The sequence below is a fragment of the Narcine bancroftii genome, chromosome 2 (assembly GCF_036971445.1).
Source record: "Narcine bancroftii isolate sNarBan1 chromosome 2, sNarBan1.hap1, whole genome shotgun sequence".
Lineage (NCBI taxonomy): Eukaryota > Metazoa > Chordata > Chondrichthyes > Torpediniformes > Narcinidae > Narcine > Narcine bancroftii.
In genome coordinates, this window is record NC_091470.1 from 312563071 (window position 1) to 312583534 (window position 20464).

Sequence of the window (20464 nt, forward strand, 5' to 3'; positions counted from 1 at the left end):
GCTAGGATTCTCCTAAATAGAATAATACCTAGTGTCGCCGAAAATGTTCTCCCAGAATCACAGTGCGGCTTTCGCACAAACAGAGGAACTACTGACATGGTCTTTGCCCTCAGACAGCTCCAAGACAAGTGCAGAGAACAAAACAAAGGACTCTACATCACCTTTGTTGACCTCACCAAAGCTTTCGACACCGTGAGTAGGAAAGGGCTTTGGCAAATACTAGAGCGCCCCGGATGCCCCCCCAAAGTTCCTCAACATGGTTATCCAACTGCACGAAAACCAACAAGGTCGGGTCAGATACAGCAATGAGCTCTCTGAACTCTTCTCCATTAACAATGGCATGAAGCAAGGCTGCGTACTCGCACCAACCCTCTTTTCAATCTTCTTCAGCATGATGCTGAAACTAGCAATGAAAGACCTCAACAATGAAGACGCTGTTTGCATCCGGTACCGCACGGATGGCAGTCTCTTCAATCTGAGGCACCTGCAAGCTCACACCAAAACACACGAGCAACTTGTCCGTGAACTACTCTTTGCAGACGATGCCGCTTTAGTTGCCCATTCAGAGCCAGCTCTTCAGCGCTTGATGTCCTGTTTTGCGGAAACTGCCAAAATGTTTGGCCTGGAAGTCAGCCTGAAGAAAACTGAGGTCCTCCATCAGCCAGCTCCCCACCATGACTACCAGCCCCCCAACATCTCCATCGAGCACACAAAACTCAAAATGGTCAACCAGTTTACCTATCTTGGCTGCACCAGTTCATCGGATGCAAGGATCGACAATGAGATAGACAACAGACGTGCCAAGGCAAATAGCGCCTTTGGAAGACTACACAAAAGAGTCTGGAAAAACAACCAACTGAAAAACCTCACAAAGATTAGCATATACAGAGCCGTTGTCATACCCACACTCCTGTTCGGCTCTGAATCATGGGTCCTCTACCGGCATCACCTACGGCTCCAAGAACGCTTCCACCAGCGTTGTCTCCGCTCCATCCTCAACATTCATTGGAGTGACTTCATCACCAACATCGAAGTACTCGAGATGGCAGAGACCGACAGCATCGAATCCACGCTGCTGAAGATCCAACTGCGCTGGGTAGGTCACGTCTCCAGAATGGAGGACGTTCGCCTTCCCAAGATCATGTTCTATGGCGAGCTCTCCACTGGCCACCGAGACAGAGGTGCACCAAAGAAGAGGTACAAGGACTGCCTAAAGAAATCTCTTGGTGCCTGCCACATTGACCACTGCCAGTGGGCTGCTATCGCCTCAAACCGCACATCTTGGCGCCTCACAGTTCGGCGGGCAGCAACCTCCTTTGAAGGAGACCGCAGAGCCCACCTCACTGACAAAAGACAAAGGAGGAAAAACCCAACACCCAACCCCAACCAACCAATTTTCCCTTGCAACCACTGCAACCGTGTCTGCCTGTCCCGCATCGGACTTGTCAGCCACAAACAAGCCTGCAACTGACGTGGACATTACCCCTCCATTAATCTTCATCTGCGAAGCCAAGCCAAAGAAAGAATGGAATGAATGAACTGTCCCAATCTCACAATAAGGCAATCAGCAAAGGGACAAGGATGTGCAGAAATTGAGATTTTGATATATCAGGAGAGGGTATCTATGTTTAATAAAGTAGTTTAGCTTTGTCCATGAATGAATGGCTATTTAAGAAAAACACATGACAAAGGTCATTTCCCTGTTAAATATTAGTTTTTTCAGTTTTTTTTTTAAACTGTAACTCCCTAAAAAGATCTCGACGACGTAAATAACACCTTTTTCAGAGACACAGATAAATCAGGAGGAACTGAAGCATGATTTCTCTCTTACTCCTCCTTCTCATTGCCACCTTGCTCAGGAACAAATGGAGAAAAGCAAGGAGTGCATTTAGCACTGGCACCTGCATGGTCATTTGTGGTGTGTCATTCAAACAGCCTGGATGAAAAAGATAGTGTTTTATTTCTTTCTTTCACTTCCCTGGGATAATTATCAGATTTCTGGCTTTTACCCTCCAGTTCAGTTTTGCTCTACTTTTCTGTGCTAATGCTAAAGATAAAGCCATGTTTAGGACTAGGGACAAAACATCATAGGGACAGGTGCCCCACATTCTGTTGGGAGAATGGAAGGAGAGGTTTATGGGAAAATAGGATCTACCAAATAGGATTTACCCAAAGTTATTAACAGTGCATACAGATATAATGAATATCTCAATAAATATCAAAAAACCTTTATTCACTCATTTTTGTAAATTAGTCCCTGCAATACAAAAAGCATGTTAAGGGGAGATGGGATTTCAGAATAGATTTAATTGAATAGACAAATATGTTTGGTGGACTAAAGGATCTATGTGTTCCTGTGTATTCAATCTGGTTCAAAACTCCTATTTTAGACATGTTTATTTTAGTACAGGTGTCAGTTAACTTATTGAAATATCCTTATAACATTTACAATTTCAATTTATTGGTCTTTCCAATTTATTAGGGAATTAACTACACAGTATCAACTTGCAGAAATACTATTTATGAATGAAAAGATAGAAACATAAAACACTACATCACAGAAACAGGCCCTTTGGCCCTTCTAGTCTGTGTTGAATATTATTCTGCCTAGTCCCACTGACCATATCTCTCCGTGACCCTCCCATTCATATACTTGTCCATTTTTTTCTTAACTGTCAATGGTACAACAATAACACCATCTACAAATTTGCCAACAATACCACGATAGTGGGTTGTATAAAGAAAGGTGATGAGTCAGCATACCGGGGTGGGGGAGATTGAAAACTTGGCCGAATGGTACACCACCGACAACCTTGTACTCAATGTCACCAAAACTAAGGAGCTGATTGTTGACTTCAGGAAGAGAAAGTCAGAAGTATACAATCCAGTGATTACTGAGGGAATCAGAGGGTGAGCAAATTTAAGTTCTTGGCAGTCACTCTCTGAGGATCTTTCCTGGATGCAACATACTAACGACATCATTAAGAAAGTACATCAGTACCTCTATTTCTTCAGGAGTTTGCAGAGGTTTGGTATGACACCAGAAACTCTGGCAAATTTCTACAGATGCGCTGACCGGCTGCATCATAGTCTGATATGGGAACACCAATACCTCTGAGCATTAAGCCCTCCAAAAGGTAGTGGCCACAGCCCATGACATCACAGGCAAAATTCTCCCCACTATCGAGATCATCTACAGGGAACACTGCCTTCAAAGAGCAGCAGCAATCATCAAGGATCCACACCATCCAACATGCTCTGTTTTCACTGCTGCCATCAGGAAAAAGATGGGTGCCACAAAACTCACATCACCAGGTTTAGGAACAGCAGCTACCCACCACCGTCAGACTCTTCAATGACAAACTCAATCAAGGACTCAAAGATTTCCTTGATTTTCTTTATTCTCTCTGTACTGCAGTTTATTTGCATTTGTTATCTGTTTGCAGTTCTTTATTTGTTTACATGTATAAGCTATGTACAGTTTTTTTTGTTCTACCTCACCTGCAGCAAAGGAATCTTAGAGGTTGTATATGATGTCATGAACTCTGATAATGAATCAGAAATCAGCCTACATTTACCAATTCATCTGGCAGTGCATTCCATACACCCAACACTCTTTGTATGAGGAATTTCCCTAAAGCTCCCTTTAAATTGTTCCCCTTTCGTCCTTCAAACATGTCCTCTGGTTTTCAACTCTCCTAGCCTCTTAATTAATATTGTACAATCTCTCTATAGCTTGGGCATTACCAATGCAGAGCCCATACAAGTTATTACAGGGCCCATAATCTTTAATGCATAATTTAGGAGACTATTTTACTCAGACAAACTAAATTAGTGACTTTTATGTTTCAGTATTACAAATCCATAAAACATAGACAAATGTGTGGAGGTCCTGGCAACAAAGGAGATGTACGAATGCATATTTATACGAATCTGAGACTAATTAGTTAATTAAAGCCTTTTATGCTTGATTAAAAAAATAAAAACATTATTAAATTGAAAATTGCATCATCTGAATTTCCTCTTAAATTCAAATTGTGACAGATTTTAATATTAATATGTAATTGTTCTGTCTCTTTCTGCCAGTTTTTCTTAAACTTGCTTCTTTTGAGCAATGACTAATGATATCACCATAAGACTATTGGTTTGAAGGAGGCATTGACTGTAATTTCAAGGAAGCTAAATTAACCTCAATACAAATTCAGCTCTAAACTCGGGATGATTCACCATCAACTGCGTACACACCAAATTAACAGCTAGATAATGTCAGTACATTTAACTGAAAATATTTTTTTTCCCCAACAATACAGAGGATAGAACAGCTCTAATTATTCACAAGTGATCTGCAAAATGACTTCTGGTAATAAGATTATTAGCAAGTTTTTCTTCATTCTTTAATTACTTTAAAAAATGCCATGCATCCATTTCCTTTCCTGTTATCTTTATAACATCGTAATTATGTTAGTAAAGAACACATTTTATAATTTAAACCACTCACCATTTAATTCACTTCTACACATATTATCCACAAATTATTCACTTGCTTGAAAGCATAGACCAAGTTTTTCAATCTATTGTTGAAGATATATATTTCTAAATGTTGCAGCAACTTTAGCAAAAAAGAAGCAGATGTGCATTTGAAAGTAAAAATCTGGGAATTGCTTGTTTTTGCAATTGCTGTGCTGCAGTTAGTTTCTTTAATGCCTGCCTTACTAATAACATGTATTAAATATCTGGGTTGCTATATTTGCTTGGCAGATACAAACAAAACCTGCCATAGACATTTACGGCTAGTAATTACAAGCACATACCCTTTTAACATTTTAGCAAGTGTTAATAACTGTCAATTATCCTCAGAAGTAAGGAAAATAAACTATTTTAATTATGAATTCTTATTGTTCAGCTTATTGAATTGGATATTCTGCATTCACATTTTCAAATTCTTAACAATTGACGCAATTACTTACATTCAGTACATGATAGGCTCATCTTTTTCGGTCATTCAGGATGGGGGAAGGGGTTTGCCCTTTTAACCTTTCTGTAACTGAAGAAATTAAGTTCTCTCCATTTTTTGATTAAATGGCATGAAATTCATTAAACAACATTACTTCCTCTCTAGTTCAAAAGGGCCTGAAACTTAATTGAATTATCCTAAAAGGCAGAACTGCATGCGCATGAAGTGAAAAAAAGTTTGTGAACTTGATCAATGATTTAAAGGCAGGGTGGTCAAAAATGATTCTGGTGAGAATTCTGTTGTGTCTCATTTAACAGCATTCTGATATGCTATCCTTCTTACAAAAGTGAATAACCTCACTTTTCCTCCTTTAGTATTCCAGCTGCCAGGGATCTTATGTTTGAAATTTAAGTTATTTGTCACAAAAAATGCAGTGAGGAGAGTTCTTCTGTGAACTGATTAAAGGGGTTATTGCTCACATTCATATAGTCATGTAAAGAGCACAATTTACAGACTATAGGATTACAAAAAACTTCTTCAGGAAAGTATATTGACTAGTTGCATCTGGTTTGCAAATTCGATGCTCAGGAATGCAGAAGGCTGCAAAATGTAACAAATATAGCCAGGTCTATCACAGGCTGCAGCCCATCGTCTATGCAATGGGCTGCAGCTGCAATGCCTCAAGAAGGCAGCCAACAACAAAGATGCGGACCACCTCATCTCAACCTGTTCTCACTCCTACTTTCAGGTGGAAGATACAGATAGAGAAATTCAGCACCTCTAGGTTTAAGAACAGTTGCTTTCCAACAGCTATCAGGTTCTTGAATCTCCCGTTACACTAATCAGGAACTGCTCCGACACCACAAAAGCAATGTCTGCACTATTCCTGTCACTTTTATTGCACAGGAGAGCTGTGAATATTGTCACATGAAACAAAGATGCAATGACAGTGGTTGCTTTGTTTGCAACCAGTAGACATCTCACATGTAGTACGACATGGGATAAGTGATGAGCTGGCCAATTGAATCTGAAACTGGCTTGATAATCAGAGAGAATGAGATGGGGAGGGTTCCTTTACAGAATTCTTTCTTTCTTCTTTGGCTTGGCTTCGCGGATGAAGATTTATGGAGGGGTAAATGTCCACATCAGCAGCAGGCTCGTTTGTGGCTGACAAGTCCGATGCGGGACAGGCAGACACGGTTGCAGCGGCTGAAGGGGAAAATTGGTTGGTTGGGGTTGGGTGTTGGGTTTTTCCTCCTTTGTCTTTTGTCAGTGAGGTGGGCTCTGCGGTCTTCTTCAAAGGAGGTTGCTGCCCGCCGAACTGTGAGGTGCCAAGATGCACGGTTTGAGGCGATATCAGCCCACTGGTGGTGGTCAATGTGGCAGGCACCAAGAGATTTCTTTAGGCAGTCCTTGTACCTCTTCTTTGGTGCACCTCTGACAAGATGGCCAGTGGAGAGCTCGCCATATAACACGATCTTGGGGAGGCGATGGTCCTCCATTCTGGAGACGTGACCTACCCAGTGCAGTTGGATCTTCAACAGCGTGGATTTGATGCTGTCGGCCTCCGCCATCTCGAGTACTTCGATGTTAGGGATGAAGTCGCTCCAATGAATGTTGAGGATGGAGCGGAGACAACGCTGGTGGAAGCGTTCTTGGAGCCGTAGGTGATGCCGGTAGAGGACCCACGATTCGGAGCCGAACAGGAGTGTGGGTATGACAACGGCTCTGTATACGCTTATCTTTGTGCGGTTTTTCAGTTAGTTGTTTTTCCAGACTCTTTTGTGTAGTCTTCCAAAGGCGCTATTTGCCTTGGTGAGTCTGTTGTCTATCTCATTGTCGATCCTTGCATCCGATGAACCGGTCCTTTACAGAATAGAAGCCTGTTAAAGTGGTGTTTTTCATTTATATTAAGAATTTGGATAGAATATAAATGTCATGATTAGCAAGTTTACAGATGATGCTAAATTTAATGGTATAATGGACAATGAGGAAGATTATCTGAGGTTACAAGGGGATTTTGATCAACTAAGTAATTGGCCAAGGAATGGCAGATGGAATATTAACAATGACAAGTGCAAGGTGCTGCATTTTGGTGAGTCAAACTAGAGTAGGACAGTGAATGGCAGGCACATGGGGAGTGTTTCAGAACAGAGAGACATGGAGCATGCATGCATATTTTCATGGAAGTGGTATTACAAGTAGGCAGGGTGGTGAAGAAGGTAGTTGGCATACTTACTTTCATCAGTCAGGGCACTGAGCACAAGAGTTGGGACATCATGTTGCAGCTATGAGAACATTTGCGAAGCTGCATTTGGAATGCTGTATTTAGTTTTGGTCATCATTCTAAAAATAAAATATCATTAAACTCGTAAGGATACAAAAAAAATTTCATGATGTTTCATGAGATTGAAGTTGATATATTCCACCACCACCACAGGACCTGATGAGATGTATCCCATCTTATTAAGAGATACTAAGAAGAGATTGTTAGGGCCTTGATGTGGATCCCAGATCCACAGGTGAGGGCCCCGAGAACAGGAGAATAGCCAATCCAATGTTAGTCCTTTTCTTCAGAAGGGCAATGGGGATAATGCAGCAAATTATATGCCAGTGTGGCCTTAGAGCAGTGGCAGGGAAATGACTGGGGTTTGTTGTTAGGGATTGTTTTTAGGGAGAGGGTCTACTCACATTTGAAGAACTATTAGCGGCAATCAGCACAGCTTTGTGAGAAGGAAATCATGTCTTTTATGAAGAGATGATGGAGATGATTATTGAGGGTAGTGAACGTTGTACACATGGACTTTAGTTAAGCATTCGGCAAGGTTCTTTAGTTGGCTGAGCCAAAATATTAAGGCAAATGGATCCACAGTGCCTTGGATTGGTTTCAAAATTAGCTTAAATAATGTAGTGGAGGGGTGATGTTCTCACATTAGGTCCTGTGACCAGTGGTATTCTGCAGGGATGGGTGTTGGGACTCCTGTTATTTAAAACAAAAAATGTAGGCTAATTGATTAGTACATTCGCAGATGACATGAAAATTGACAGAATTGTAGATTGTGAGGAAGATTTTCAAAGGTTACAGAAGGATATAGATCAGTTTGAAATACAAGCAGGGAAATGGTCATGCGAGTTCAATCCAGTCAAGTATAAAGTGTAGCAATTTGAATAGTTAGGCCCACTGGGATCCCCATAGGGATTTTTCTTTGCTCTTTTCTATTCCAAAATTGAGAATGCATCCTCTTTCTCTGAAGTTATTGGTTTATAGGGCTCAGAGAAGATACAGTTTCAAGGGCATACATTAGTCTTTAGTTTCATTAGTTTATCTAATACTTTTCTTCAGTGATTATTACTTATGCACTGCCCTCACTTTTCTTGGCATGCTTTTTGGGTCTTCTAATAAGGGGACTGATAAAATATTTTCATTCTAAACTTCTGCAACTCCTTATTTGCCTTGATCAATTCCCTTAAGGAATAACTATTAACTTTAGCTACCATCTCCAGTAATATACAAATGTAGAAAATTCATATTTCAGATTTATTGTCAGAGTACATAAATGCAATACTGAGATTCCTTTTTCCTGTGGGCACAGCAGAATTACCCCTAATTGGTAATGTACACACCGAAAACATGGAAACAAAAAATGTTACAAGTCCAGAGGACCCATAAACCCAGCAGCAATAGATATGCACCATAACAAAGGGTTACTTAAACAAAAGTTGGCTTTTAATCATCTTTGAACATGAAAAATAGAATAAAACTTTATCTTATCTCTATTACTCACTTAACCCCCTTCTAATGCTAAGCGCACGTGTGTCCAAGTTCAGCAAAGTTCTTTGGTTCACAGTCTAATCTCATTGGTTGCAGGCAATTCTTGTACTTCATCAACATTAATGAAGTTCACCAGGCTTTGGTGCTTAACAGGTAAATGGTTACCACTCAGAAGGGTTCTCATTGGTTTTCAGAGTGTTTTTCATGTTTCAGGTCACCAGAGTTACTTTCTGTTTCTCCTATTCCAAGGGAAACATCAACAGCCAGTCCTCTCCTTTCACTAGGCCATCTTCCAAAGCTTGCCAGCTTGTCCCACTGGAACTAATGTCCCCCCCTCCCCCTATTCCCCCTCCTCCCCCCTCCCCCCCTCTCCCCCCCTCTCCCCCCCTTCCCCTTCCCCTCCCCTCCCTCCCCCCTCCCCCATCCCCCTCCTCCCCCCCCCTCCCCCCTCCCCCATCCCCCTCCTCCCCCCCCTACCCCCTCCCCCCCTCTCCCTCTCCCTCTCCCTCTCCCCCTGGCCAGGGAAAAAATATGGTTCTTGTCTTAAAGTTTGTACATTCTCCCCATGTCTGCATGAGTTTTCCCCAGGGGCTTCAGTTTCCTCCCACTGTTGGAAACGTACTGGGCTGTAGGTTAATTGGGTGAAAAATTGGGTGGCATGGACTTGTGGGCTGAAATGGCCTGTTACTTTGCACTATGCCTAAATTAAAAATTTAGTTTAAAATTTAAATTTAAGATCATGATTTTGTCCGGTGCCTATTTCCATCTTCTTTAATTTTGTTCCCAAGCATGTTTTACTATCAATCATTTTTTTGTCCAATAATAATTGCACCCACTTCTCCAAAGGACCAGGAGTCAAAAAGAATGTAAAAGATTAGAACTTTTAGCAAGTCAACAGGTGAACATTTAAAAAAAAAGCCATCAGAATCAGATCATGAAATGTGAAATCAGCATGTTGCAGGGCCATTATTTCCTTCATCTTATGGAGCTACTCCCCCGATTGCAGTAGGAACTGCTGTGACTAATAGTTTAGTGACAGGTAGTGATTAGATCACTACTGAATCAATAGAAATACTTTGATTGGTTATCACATTGCAAATCTCCTGACAAATTCATTTAAATATACAGAAATACCTGAAAGTCAAAATTAATGCGCTGTTTTTAAGCTCTAATTTGATTACATTTTAAGAAGTTATTTTTATGTTTCTGTAAAAAAAAAAGCAGTATTATTTTGGAACCTTCATAAGGTCTTGACATTTTAAGACATGCATCTGAGAGCTGTAATGTAAGAGGTCATTTTACATTTTTTAGATAAGATTTGAAAGTAGATGAAGTAAGATTGATAAAATAATTCAATTTGAACTTTACAGATATGAAGGCTCACTATCAATATTTATTAAATTATCTATTAATCTTCTAATTAACAATTAAGAAAGGCATTTAATTACAATGTTCAATTAAATAATGAGGATGCCACATGCTGTCTGAGACCCTGGGAGCAATTTTGGTTTAAATAAGCACATGGGTGAGGAATTATAATTTGTAAAAATGTGACTCCATCCATTGGGAAGCCAGACCTTTGAGAGATAAGTTGCTACAAGGGTATACCAATTACACAAATGGAGAGATATTGCAAATACATTTTATATTTAGTGCATGGATTCTTGTGTTTCCTGAAACTCATCAATGAACACATGGTGAGAAAAGTACTATAAATATATATTAAATGTCCAATACTCAAAGGCTATTTCCAGCATGATGATGTTGGTTACAATTTTTAAGTTTATTTTTTCAGCGTTTAGACTTTCTAAAGCATAAGTGTTGTTTAGCAACCCTGGACTGGATTCTAAACAAGTGCATTTAATTTGACCCCAGTGACAGTTTAGTGTTGACTGAGTTGTAGTTGGACAGCAAAGGATTTGGGGAGAACCACAGAAGAAGGGAAGTATAAAGAGGTGCAGATCACAGAAAACAATGCCCACAATCTAAAGTTTATGGACCAATTATTACTTTCCTCAACTTGTCTGAATAGCAATGTTTCAACTTAAATTATCAATAGTTCCCTAGTAGAACATGGAGTAAATTCCTCTGTTTTCGTGGCTTTCAACTTTTTAAGGGTCCAGTTATTTCCTTGGGAAGCCCATCAAAGATCACCATTCGGTTCTGCTTAAATGATTTTGATTACCAGAACCAATAATGATGTCAACTACATTTAGGATGAAAGCAGTGAGAATGACTGGTCACTATGGAATGGCTGGCATCCTACCATCAGCACCTGTACAACAGCTGGAAATATTTACAAACCAAAATATTATCACATTGGACCTATATTCACTGGGATGTAGTAAAATGAAATGTGTAAGTTCTTATTAGTCATTCAGAGTTGAAAAGAAAAAATATCTTCACCCAGAGGATGAGCAATATTTGGAATTCTCTACAAAGGTGCTGTGGAGGCTCAGTTGCCAAATGCAGTATATTCAAGACAGAGAATAATAGATCATAGAAATTAAGGAAATCAAACAAAAAATAATGAATGGAAGAACTGATCAGACATGGACTTACAAAGTGAAGGAGCACATAAAGAGGGCTGAATACCCTGCTTTTGTTTCTAATGTGGACAGCCACAAAATAAAGTCATAGTTCAACATACTTGTGCACAATTCTCAGATTTTTAAATCGCATAGTAGCCCAAACTTTCCTACCTCTTTAGATCTACAAGCGAACTTAAGTTATAGTTGCCAGGAAGCATTTAGGATGCAAGTTCTTCAAATTACAACTCTACCCTCCTGACCTAATCCAATTAAGACATTGATGGTCTGCCTACAGAGAATTTAAACATGCTAATAAGCTTCCAATACCACGCACCTGGTTTACCTCCAGCTATGTCACCCCAGTGTCAGAAGCATATTTCTTCTTTAGTGAATTTCTCTCTTGATTTTTTTTTAAACCACTCCAGTAAGCCATCAAGGGTGGTGCTATTTTAATGCAATCCAATGTTATTTGTCTGCAATCCATTCTTACTTCTTTTTGTTCCAACACCAACACCCGGAAACTTCATTTGGCTTTATCCCTTTCTGATTGTGCCAAGAAGGTTCTCATCACGATCTCCACAATGCACTGGATGGCACAAAATAAAACCCTTTTTTGTAGGAAGAATGAGGAAAGGTAATATAAATAAGATGACACATCTTTCATGGCAGTATAGGAATGGAATCATCTGGGGATGTGCATGCGTGCGTAAAGTCAATTTCTAATGTTGGAATCTTAGGTTTCTATCTGGGAGAATAGAGTATAAAACTAGAAAGCAATTTCATTTTTTTGGGTAAAACACTGACTGGCTCAGTCTCAAATTTGCTTGCTTCAGGACAACAGTGAGATGTCATGGCCATCAAAGTGGTGTAGGAGCATGTTGCTGGGAAAGGATCTTCTTGATACAGAAAAAGGCAGAGTGAGTCAGAAAGAGGCAGAGTGTGTTGGATGGGTTGATAGAGAGTAGAGAAGGAATAAATGCTTGTAGATTTTTTGTATATTTTTAATATTTCATGCATGCAGTAACTATAATTATTATAGTTAAAAAAATGAACAAATTGATTACATGCATGATGGTTTTTCACCCCACCCAAAAATTTTCCCTCCCACCCAACCACCCCCTCAAAGAAACAATATACAAATTTTAAAAATATCAAACTTTATAGGTATATAAAAATAGAAGAAAAAAGAAAAGAAATAAATCTTTGGATTGCAGAGAGAGATATCGTCCAGTAAAACTCATCTATCCTAACCTAAACATACAGAGGAGAATTTTGAAGGGCTAGAGATATCACTACAAATTCAATTCCATTACTTGAGTATATGGGCACAAAATTTATAAAAATAGAGTATTTATTTTCTAAATTTTTTTTTCAAAACTAATACAACTTTGTATTTCAACCAGCCACCTTGGCATAGTTAAAGATAAATCCAATTTCCACTGTAATAAATAATTATTTATTTTAGTTTAATCTCCTAAAGATTCTGAAGTATATAATTTCATATAGAAATTTCTAAATGATTAATTTATTTCTTGAGGCTTATATGTAATAACATTAGTATCTTTTTAATTGCCTTAATTATTCTCAAAGCCGGTTCTGCTTTTAATTGCCAAGCTTATACTTTATCCAATCTCTAATTCATAGTTTATTTGCCTCATTCTAATAATAGCTTTCTCAGCCCAGTAAGTTTGTAATGTATTTTAATGAAACTTTTTATTAATCAATTGTCTACACTTATCTTTAGAAACACACTTTAAGGTCCTTTTCCAAATCTGTAATGTGTTTTTCTAATTGATCTACTTCTCTCATATATTTTATTTTAGATGTGAAGTTTATAATTTGACCTCATTGATATGCCTTAAAAGCATCCCATAGAATAAATTTATCATTTACCGAATTCAAAATTGTTCCACAAAATGTCCTAATGTGGGTTTGAACAAGTCACAAAAATCTTTCCTTTTCAACAATAAAGAATTTAGTCTCCATTTATATATCGACTTCTCCTTATCAGGCACTTCCAGAGTTATTAATAAAGGTGAATGGTCAGATAAAATCCTCAGTTTATAGCCAGCTTCAAAAGTCCTAGTTTGTATTTGAGCTGAAACCAAAAATAAATCTATTCTAGAATAAGAATCAAACCTATTAGAATAAATATAATCTTTCTCTCTAGGATGGATTCTTCTCTATACAGCAAGTAAATTCAAACCCATTGTAACTTTATTAGCTTTTGTTCCCATTGTTATTCGAGTGGACCTATCCACAATGGGTCAAAGCAAAAATTAAAATACCCTCCTATTAAAATATTATCATGTGCCTCTGCTAAATTTAAAAAAGGTATCTGAATAAATTTCTTATCATCAATATTTGGAGCATACAAAATCAGAAATGCCTACATTTCTGAAAAGATTTGACAACGTACTACCTTCAAAGTCTGTAACAATATTTTGAACTTTAATTAGAAGATTCTTTTTAATCAAAATTGCCACCCCTCTTGCTTTAGAATTAAACTAAGATGACGTTACGTGTCCTACCCAAACCCTTTTTAACTTCAAATGTTCTTTTTCAGTTAAATGTATTTTTTGAAGAAAAGCTACATCAACTCCCAATTTCTTAATATATGTTGCCACTTTTTTCTTTTATTTTTCTGTTTAGCCCATTAACATTTAAAATTACAATCTTAATCACCTTACTCAAATATTTATCAATCCCTCTCCCTCACCTTATCCTCTGTCTCCTCCAAATCCAACAAAACTCTATGTATCCAGGCACACCTCCTCGAGCATCCAAAGGAAGACAAAAGAAAAAGACAAAAGTACAAAAAAATGTTTGCAAAGTTCATACCTATGACAATATAGAAAAAAATTCCTCCCAACAAGTATCATCTAATGTAACATTAATTCCCTCCATTTTACAGTTTGTGACCAAGGTCACAAATACACACATAATCCCACAGAAATAAACACCTCCCATCTCCCTTGGTGCATTCAATATATAAAGCTTTAATCACTTAGTTAATATAAATTAATTAGTTAACCATAATTAAAATAGCAACTAGGAAATCAAAAGAAAAGGGCATAAAAGAAAGAATATATCATCAAATTCTTCCAACCCAATTATGAAGTTAAAGGGAGAAAGGATAGTTCATTGTAACAAGTCCATCATAGTTGCTAGAGGCTGAGTTTCAGGAAGACTCAGAGCGTAATCTTCCACTTGAGCAAACTGTGTAATAAAAAAAAATCTGTTCTGTTGTCCCGAAACTAAAATCTTCAATGTCACAGAGTATCAAAGGACTAATTTGTAACCTTTATCATATAGAATTTTTTTAGCTGAATTAAATTATTTCCTTCCTCTCAACAAATTTACCCTCAAATCAGGGTAGAATAAGATCCTATCCCCTTCCCATAACAAGGGACATTGTCATTTCTTCACTCCTTTCACAGCAAGACTTAAAACGTTCTTTCTGTCTTCATAACACAGAAACTTTATTAATAGGTTTTTGATGAGGGAGAGGCTTGGGTCTCAGAGCCCTATGGGCTCTTTCAATTTCAATCATATTCTCAAAATGATCTTCTCCCAATACTTTAGGAATCCAACCTTGAAAGAAGTGAATCGCAGCCGGACCTTCTTTTCCTTCTGCAAGGTCTACTATTTTAATGTTATTTCTTCTACTAAAATTCTCCAAAATATCCACTTTATCAGAAAGCTTGTCATTTACTGTAGTTAAACCAATAGTTGTATTTTCCATATTAGATACCCTGTCTTCAGCCTGCTGTACATCATCCTGCAGTCTAGTAATTGTTTCTTCCATTTTCTCTAATTTCTTCTTCATTTTATTTACAACATCCAACACCTCATTAGTTTCTTCTTTCGTTTCTTTAATTTCAGCCTTGAAACCCTTTAATCCTTCTCTCATTTCCCCTTTCATTGCTTTAATCTGCTGCATTATCTTTATAGATAAATCTTCTGTTTTGGTCTGAGGATTAAATTTAATTTCTTCCATTACCACCTCTTCTTGTATTCCCTTCTTCTTCCTCATCTTCAGCTGACAAACCTCCTCTTGAACCCGATTCTTCCTCCTCTGGTTCCGAGGTCAAGATGTCTGCCTTTTCTATAGTTTCTGCAATCCCAGTAACACCTGAGGCTTTGTTCAGCCATGCATGTGTGAGAAATCAATTCACTTCCAGGTTACTCACTGACACCACCTCTCTGCAGAAGCGGCTGAGAAGTGCTGATAGAGATCCTCTCCAAGGATTCACCAGGTCGAAAGACAGAATGGACTCTATCTCCATGTTTGATGATCAAAGTAGGCCTCAAATCTTTTTTCCTCTTGTCTTCCTGTCGGGTTCCAGAGGTTGTTGCAGCTACTTTTTTTTTGAGGCATCGTGGAAGTAAAGTAACAAGGATTAAATACACTTTTAAAATGTTTTTAAGATTGAACCAGTGCTTATTCAAAACTTTTTCAACTAATTTCCTAAAGGAGTCAAGAGCCTACGTGTCCATCCTACAGCACCACATGATGTGTCCCCCACCCCCAAATGGTTGCAGATTTATGATTATTGGCCAAAGAAGCAGGGGTAACTTGAAGAGAGATATTTTTACATAGCAAGTTGTTTTAATCCAGAAAATACTGATCTTTTTTGCAGCTGAAGTGGTGAATGCAGGCTCAGTTTTAACATTTAAGAAAAATTTGACAGGAATATGGATGGGAGGGGTTTGGAGGGCCATGGACTGGCTGCAGAATAATAGTTCAGCACTGACTAGAATGGCCGAAGAGCTTGTTTTTTGTGCTGTAAAGTTCTATGGTTCAATTTCAACATCACAAAGAGAGTTGATCAATACCAGATATAAAAATATTTGTGGGGATATGGGGAAGAGAAGACTGCAGGATTTCTCTGTCAAAGAGAAAATATTATGAACTTCTGTGCTGCATCTTCCATTGACTACGAAACACTAAAATAAATTGCTAATGGCCATTGGTGGACAAGCTGAAGTCTAGCTTTCCCCTGTTTAGTCAGATTCCTCCTGTACCCAGAAACTATGCCAATATCATGTCCCCTGTTTCTCAAATAAAGATGAGGAAAAAGTGAAAAAAAATAGTAAATCTCTTCTGTTGATTTACCCCCTAACCAACTATTATTATTTTTAAATAAGTTTAACTTGGATTACTGGCACTCTTGCCAGAGACGATGCAGAGCTTTGATAATCAATATAAATTGGAAATGTTGTTATACATCAGACCTTGAGATAATGTACTACTTCAATACATGACTCACCCAATTATGTATAATTGGGAGGAGCCTAATCAGTGGCTTTACTGTAATTTTGAGGTCTGGAAGAGGCCCACTGCATAGTTTCAGGAAAAAAAGCTGACTAGAAGCTCCTCCTATCCCTTCCACCTATGGCCTCCCTTATTGGCATGTGCCCTTCCCCCTCATCTCTTCTCTTCCCCCCTCCTCCAACCTTTTGCCTTCCTTCTCATCAAACAAAGAGCTCAGGCCCAAAATGTTGGTTACCTTTTATTTCCTATTGTTGCTGTGTGACCTGCTGAGTTTCTCCAGCACTTTTGTTTATCATCCTTAAGTTCAGCAAGTACTGCATTAATAAAGCAAAAGTACAAATTATATTGTTGCAGTGAGTCAAAAAGTGCAGGTTATAGTGTTCCTAGGACAAATTACAGAGTATAGGGAAAAGTACAGTTAGAAGTTCAAATGCAGGGGCACATGTAGGCAAATGGAACTAGTTCTGAAAGGCATTTTGGCTGGCGTGGAACATTTGAGCTCAATGTTGTGGTTTCCATGCTTATAACTCTTGAGTATATGTTCTCTTTAAACATAATGGAAATAAGTGTGTGACTACTGTGATAGTACAGATCTATCACCAATGTATATAGTGTATATAGTTACAGTATCTAGACTGTGCTTACAGCGATTGGCTGAGAGCTTAGCCACGCCTACTATCTGGGCCTTAAAGGGTTGTGTCCCTAGCCAGGTCGGATCATTCCGGACTGGTCGGCCACCTGTGAAGAGCTCCTGTCTTTTGCTAATAAAAGCCTTGGTTTGGATCAACAAGTCTTTGATTCTTTCGACGAGCTCTACAACTACTAATCCTTTGTGACTTTTTTCAGATTGCTGGCTCTTTGTGAACTGCAACTGCATGGAGAAGTTCTGGGACTTGCTGCCTGATGATCAGTGAGCATCCTGTCGGCACTTGAAACATATTGAAGGCTTCCTTCTCAGCTCAATCATGTAAATTCAAGTGAACTCAAATGACCAAGCCCAGTGTAGCATTGTGGAGCCCAAAGCATAGCAGCAAATAGCTCTGGGAATCTACGTTCCCTCTAATTTTTTAGTAGTCAGCATGCACAAAAATCTTATGTTGTGCAATTTTTTTTTCCTGTGACAAAAGTTTGTGCACACTGAATGCTTGTGCAAATGTAAACTTGAATTTGTTTCAAGATAATTTTGGCACAGCCTATAAAACTGTATTAGCATGTTTTAATATAATACAAGTATGATTGTATTCTGCAAAGTTACACAAGTTGTTAAGATTTTATTCTATAACTTGAACTACATTATTTTAGGTAACTAACCTTTTGTGCACACATTAATTTCCCTTGTGCACTGGTTGCAAAACATAGTTTAGAGGGAACAATGCTGGGATGGGTTTTTTTTCATAAGTTTGTAGTGATTGTGGGGGGATGCTGTAGTTAATTGGGAGTGTTTACATGCTCTCCTTGAATATAAATGTCTTTATACCCATTATATTGAGAAAGTTATCTGCATATTCAATCTGTCAATATGCAATTAAATTTTATTTAGAATTCACACACACAAATCTACAAATGTTATAATCACACGTAATTTTTATTAGCACATGGGAAACAAACAGAATAGAATGTTAAACAGTACACAATTACTAATTCACATAAGCGACAATACAGACATTCACCTCTGACACCAGTTAGACTCCGACAACAGTAAACCTATATTCGGCCCAGCTCACACACTACACACACTATTTCACTTAAGTAATGATATAGACGATGACCTCAGACATCAGTTGAACTCTCACAATAGTACCTATATTTGACCCCGCTCACTCACACTATACACATGCTCTCAGTTCCATGATCAATGGGATTGTGAATCTACTGCACTTATTAATCTATCACAATACTACAGCACATCTTACCTGTGACCCTTCCAGCAACATCCACAGTAGTGACCTGGCATGAGTGTTGTCTGGAGCTTGGACCATGAGGCAGAGAGAAAGAATGAGCTGTGCATTAGTATTATATATAGTGCTAATCTGTGCTTCTAGCCAATAATGACTCATGGTGATTTAAAGTAGCCAATGGCAAGGTGTGCATGAATGGATGGCTGGACTCCAACCTTCAGTGATAGGTGATGTGATTTCCAAACAAGTTCAAGACAAGGAGGACATGTGACCACCCACAATACCCACATTCCAGACAGGCAGGGAGGCCATGTTTTCTCCACATACAACATTCCTCCCCTCGGAAGCCACGTCACTCTGCATTCACTAAGATGACATTCAATAATTCTATGTATATGTTATAATTATAACAAAAGGGAAAGAGAAAAACAACAAGAAGATGTGTTTTTTATTAAAAAAAATACCAATCAAGCAGATCAATATATACACAAGTGCCTTCTGTATGCTGGACAAGGCACATAATCAAATTCAATGACAATGCCTGACCAGCTCCCCATCTCCACCCCCTCATCTCACTGACCAACCTCTGCAAGCAGGTAGTGCAAGATCATCCATCAGGTGCCAGGGCCCTCTCTCGGCTTGCTCATCCCGCACCTTAGCAGTACCTAAGCACAACACCCAGATGCCGTTGCACTGCTGTCCCATGGTTGAGGTAGGAGGCAGGCCACCAGACATACATACCTGGGGTGCTCAAATTTCCTGGCTGTTGTTGGACACTGGAATGCTGTACCTGCTCACATTCTTTTTAAACGGGTGACACAAGGGCCTATGTTGGATCCCTATAACGATAGCCAGGAGGAGTCAGGACTGAAAGCCAATTTGTGATTTTAAATTAAACTTCCTGAAGCACCCACCCCATGAAGTATAGTCATGTGTCACTTAATGTCCACAATACGTTCTGTGAAATTAGACAATGTGCAAACACCATATTATCCAGTCGGAGAACAGGACGTAATGATCGTAAATGGATAATTACTTTGCTGTGATTAAATCATTAACTCATGCTGATTTCAATTTGCAACCTAAAAATATGAACACCATAAATACAGAAATAGGCAATAGATAATTTATTATAACCTTGTGGGCCAACAGACTTGTATGCAGTTGGATGTTCCCCCAGCAGACATTATGCGGTGCATGACTATTTGCTTCTGTTCATGTGAGGGCTGGTGGGGACACTGTCATTGCCGAGTGGTAACAAAATATATACAATATTTCCTCCTCATGTATGATCTGTAACATTGTAATTAAAAGCTGAAACTACAATTTCCTGAGTGTGCTGAGCGACATTATGCAGAGCAGAGTCCACAGCTCAGGTGCAATAAAAAGAAAAAAAAGAAAAAAAAAGGTCCATTACAAAGGCTGTTCTTGGAAGGTGCATAACAATGGCTGTGCACCTGTTAAACTGGAAAGTCCAGTGATAACATTTCTATGGCAGCAACTGATGCCTGCCTTGATGAAGATTCTTTACATAAAAAGTGACAACAGTTTCTTGTTGGATGCTGTAACGGTGCTGAGTGAAATCAATGATGAGACCACAGCAATCTGTTTTGATGAGCATTTGTACACCCTCACATCGAGGAGTGGACAAGCTTGAAGGGTAGTCTTCTCCTGTGGGGGGGGGGGTGGTGGGAAAGGGTGTTGGAAGAGCTCAAACGACATATTAGTCGGGGACACCTCCGATTGGGGAGCACCAGAGGGGAAGCTGTTCCAGGTCAGACTGAGCAGCGCAGGGGAAGCTCCACATCTACAGGGCTTCGCACCACAATGCTCTCTCCAGAGAGCACACGTCTCCCCTCAGCCCTGAAAACTCGAGTTCTCTGCTCCATGTACTCCAGGAGGGAAATGGCTTCCTGAATCGCCTTCCAGGTTGCCAGACCCATGAGAGGCAAGACCACACCTCTATGGTTGGGGTGTGCAACAGTGATTAAATAGCCCAGCAAGGCATCAGTCACCTTCATACTCCTTAGG

The 20464-nt window shown here is 39.1% G+C and overlaps 1 long non-coding RNA gene across 1 annotated transcript in view; it reads left to right on the forward strand.

The window, feature by feature from the left end:
• The window catches only part of LOC138755528 (uncharacterized), a 49867-nt gene extending 30099 nt beyond the window's left edge, over nt 1–19768 (forward strand). The window contains exon 4 of the long non-coding RNA XR_011352371.1: nt 17382–19768. This is a non-coding gene — a long non-coding RNA (uncharacterized lncRNA). The remainder of the gene's footprint in view (nt 1–17381) is intronic.
• The last annotated feature ends 696 nt before the right edge of the window (nt 19769–20464 follow it).